Source organism: Tursiops truncatus, chromosome 12, assembly GCF_011762595.2.
Source record: "Tursiops truncatus isolate mTurTru1 chromosome 12, mTurTru1.mat.Y, whole genome shotgun sequence".
NCBI lineage: Eukaryota > Metazoa > Chordata > Mammalia > Artiodactyla > Delphinidae > Tursiops > Tursiops truncatus.
Genome location: NC_047045.1, coordinates 3356381 through 3360616, shown reverse-complemented (window position 1 = coordinate 3360616; position 4236 = coordinate 3356381). Strand labels below are relative to the sequence as shown.

The following is a 4236-nucleotide window of genomic DNA, read 5'->3' as shown; positions in this document are numbered from 1 at the left end:
AAAGACAAATGCTTAAAGGAGCAAGTCTTCTGAGTTATCTTTCCTTCGATTGCTGTTGGCAAGCGGACGGATCATCATGGATTTTGAGTGGGTGGCCAAGCATTTCCATGGGTCACCTTACCCCACATGTTTGGGGACAGGGGAAATTGGAAACTATATCTTTGAATGATGGTGGAAGAAGGGCACAGTTCTTCAGCTCTTGAGGGTACCTTCTGGAAACGTTCTGCACGACCACAGTGATGATCCCACCAATGAATCCAGTGGCTTGAAAGACCCCAACAACAGCTCTAACCCAGGTCACTCACGAAGGCATCATTCTCAACTATCTTCTGTGTCTCTCCACCCACTTTCTCCATGGAGTGACTAGTTGCGCATTAGCGGCTGTGCTCTGGCTTCTCTGGGGCACGGACTGTGCTTTCTGGAGTTGGCAGATACTCTGTGCGAATGTCTGTTATACTCTGCACTTGCTGGCAACAGAGCTGTCGAGCCAGCAGACTCATAGGGCTCTTCGCTGGCACCTGGGGCTGCCATGCCACCTCCACACCTGGGATCATTATGTCTTCTGGCCAGACTCTGTTGGCTCCTTCTGCCAGACCCAGGGAGATATGATTCCCAGAAAGAAAGAGCTGGACTGGCATCTTCTTTGACTTGTTCTCTTTGGGGAGGGCAGCTAGCTTCAGTGCAGGGGGAAATTTTAAAGCTCTGCAGCCACAGGTCCTGGTGGAGTGAGAGTCAGGGCTGGAATGCAGGAAGCAAAACTCAGGGCCAGAGGGATCACCAAGCTCCCTTCAACCCCAGCAGGCATAGGAGCAAACTTTGCATCTGGGAACTTTCCCAGCAAGTCAGTACTTACCTCTCCCAAAGTGGGTGGGAAGAGGTGTGTTGTAAGCTCACCAGGCCTGCCTTCTGGCTCACTTCGGCCATTGTGAAAAGGATGACCTTTTTAAAGTTACAGGGCCACAGCTGCAGGTCATGGGAGCTGATAGGAAGGCCCTGAGCCCTGACATAATTTGATTTTATGCTGTTTCCCAGAAGGATAAAGGGCATGCATTCAATAAGTGGCTTATTTTTTGAGTTTTAAATTTTGTTATTCTATATTTTAAGAGTAAGGCATATGCTTAGGTTTTTCTTGTTATGAGAAGTAAACAGTTCTTTATGTGGCCAATATTCTTAGAACCAAGTATGGAGCTGTTCTTGTAAATGTTGAGCTTTATGGCTTTAAGAAAAAAAAAGTGGCCATCCTCATCTGGGTGGGCTAGACGTGGCTCCCACTAGTAAATTTCCCCCTAGTCCAGGGGACCTGAGCAGGGGGCTCTAGAGGCTGCCTGGAAAACTGGCAGGGAGCTGCCATGACCCAGTGGCTTTGGCAGTTTGGGAAAAGAGGCTGCGCTTAAGAGCCTCTCTCTTGACTGGATGTAGCGCTGAGATGCTGGAGCCCAATAATGGACAAGGCATGGATGCCCACATGCCGCTTCCAGCTTGAAGATGGAGGAGGCCACACGAAAGAACAAGAATGGTCTCTGGGAACTGATAGTGACCCTCAGCCCACAGCAAGAAGACGGGACCTCAGTCCTGCAACCATACAGAATGAATTCTGCCAACTACCTGAATAAGCCTGGAAGTGGATTCTTCTCCAGAACCTCCGTGTAAGAGCCCAGCCTGGCCAACATTTCATTTTGACCTCATGCACAGTCAAGCCCACCCAGCTTCTAACCTACAGAACTGTGAACTAATACATGGACGTTCTTTAAGCCACAAAGTTAGTAGTAATTTGTTAGGCAGCAATTGAAAACATACAGACGGCCTCTTAGCATCAGAGCTGTGGCTTCATCTAAAATCTTTAACAGCCTAGGATTTTGGTTTAACCACATAAACTATGTGGTAGGGGAAGGAGTGAAGATGAGGTGTAAGATGACAAAAACAGACTAGTTATCCTGGAGTGAAATAATAAGAAATATATGTGTTGGTCTCTTGAAACAGTTCCTGATGCAGAGCTCCTAAACCCATTGTAAAGAGGGGTGATAGGAGAATCTTTTGTTTTAACTTTTAGTCCTTGATCCCAGTGGGTGACACAGAGCTCCTGAGATCTTTGAAATTTTCTGAGTGATAGAAATATATGACACCAAACCCCAAATCCTTTGAAATTTCCTGGAGTGTCTTTTGTTCTAATGAGGTGACTCTTTCTGGGTTCCTGAATGGGGGATGGTCACCAGAAAGACCAAGCCATAATTAGAAGCTTGGGGTTTTAAGCCCCACCTCTCATTCTCCAGAGAGAGGAGAGGGGCTGTAATGGATAGTAATCAGTCATGCCTTTGTGATGAAGCCTCATTAAAATCCCAATAGTACTGGGTTCAGAGAACTTCAGGGTTGGGGAACACATCCACGTTCCAGGAGCACAGCAGCCCAATCCACCTGCTGACCATCGGCTGCTGTGCTCCCGAGGAGCTCAATGTATCCTTTACCCAAGTCCTTATGCTACCTCAAGGCATTCTGGGCACAGCAAAGAAGACACAGGCATTCCCTGCTGGCCTGCCATCTGGTGGGTAACAAAGAGGATGCCTTCTCCACAGAGATGGGGTGATGCTGTCCAAAGAAGGTCACTTCCTCAGCTGTGGCCATGAAAGGGAGTCCCTGAATGCAGGCAATGACTTCTTCCTGGCAAGAAAAATTGGGCTACCTCTTTGGATGCACCACCAGCAATTTTAAGAAAATCTTCACTTGTTTGCTTTGTACGCCTCAGTGTACTAGGTCCCCACGTGATGTCTGTGCCTGTGTAATGCTAGGTCTCTGTGTTACTCACAAACCTAACCAGAGCTTCTCTACTCCTTTGACCCTGCAGTTTCAGATGAAGTGCTTCACCTCTCTTGGCAATACTGAGTCCTTTCAAGAATCTTGAAATATCTTGAAATGAAGGCTGCCAAGATAAATCCCTAGCCCTGGCTGTAGTCTCGTTATCAATAATCTTGCTGTAAGTGCCACTTTCAAATTTGTGATTTACTCTCTCTGGATCTGAAAACCTGTGATTATAAGGCTCTGAAATCATTGCTTAAATTATATTCCCCATATCGTCAACTTGAGAAGCTCCATACTGGGAGGCTGAACTATTCTTCTCAACATTTCAACACTCTGTCATTACTGCAACTTCCAGTTGGTCAATATCGGGTGAACCAAGGCAACACTTCTTGAATTCTTTACAGAAATCAAAAAAGGAATAGAAACATTCAATCAGTAATACTTTCTTCTTGGAAACCTCATGATGCAGGATTTGCCTGACATGAAGCTGCCCTTCAGTACAGAGAGAGAAGAAGGTTCCTACCCCAGGGTTCAGTTGATTGTCCACTGGTTAAACTACTGGAGGGCTTGGCCCAGCTGGCACGGAGAACAGGCTTTTACATTCCATCTTAGTTTCTTTTACACAATTAATTCTTGGTCAGTTCCAATTCAACTGGTCTATTACTTCGTACAACTGTCCCAAATTCTTGTTGGCCAGATCCACACCTTTCCATAACAGCAGGATCAGCTCCTTCTCATGGGAGCCCAGCCTGGTCCCGGTGGCCCTAGCAGTGATCCCAAAAGCGTCACCGAGTAATCCGGAGATGCTGTCATGACAATAGATGGGGAGAGAAGTGCCATCGAGAGGTGGTGAGATGGGGAGGAAGTGAGAACGGGATAACCCGTGCTAAAATCCTCTTCGGAGAGACAAAGAAAGAGTGTGCACCCCTCTCCACCTTCCACGTAGTCCCTGGAATCAAAAGGCCGCACCTGACCGGTGTCCACACTCCGGGAAGGAGACGTGCATGCCGACCTCTGAGGGCCTCCCCAGTTCTCTCTGAGCAGGTGGTCACGCCGCTGGGCCGGCGACCCCTCCAGCTGCTGGAGCGCCGACCTCCGCGGGTGTGCTCAGGCTCCCAGGCCCTGCGGCTACATCTTCGAAGCGGCTTTGGTGACGCTGCTTTCTTCTCAGTGCTGGTCAACGAGCTCCTGGAAGCCAGTGAGACACCTGGATTGGGGGGTCGTTTTGCTGGCGACCCCCGCGGCGGGCCCTCACAGCCTACCCATCCTCAACAGTCGGCCACACATGACGGGCAGCGGGCGGGGTCTCCAGGGAAGAGGGGACTTCTCATCCAACCTGGGTGTCGTGCTCCTCGCGGCTAGCGCGGGGTCAAAACCCTGCGCCTCCTGGTCTGCCTGAGCGTCACGCCCCTGATCTTGGGCGGCTGCCGGCCTAGCCCGAGG

The 4236-nt window shown here is 49.2% G+C and overlaps 1 pseudogene; it reads right to left on the bottom strand.

The window, feature by feature from the left end:
• Positions 1–1861: 1861 nt before the first annotated feature.
• Positions 1862–3606, bottom strand: LOC101317892 (epithelial splicing regulatory protein 1-like; annotated as a pseudogene).
• Positions 3607–4236: the final 630 nt, after the last annotated feature.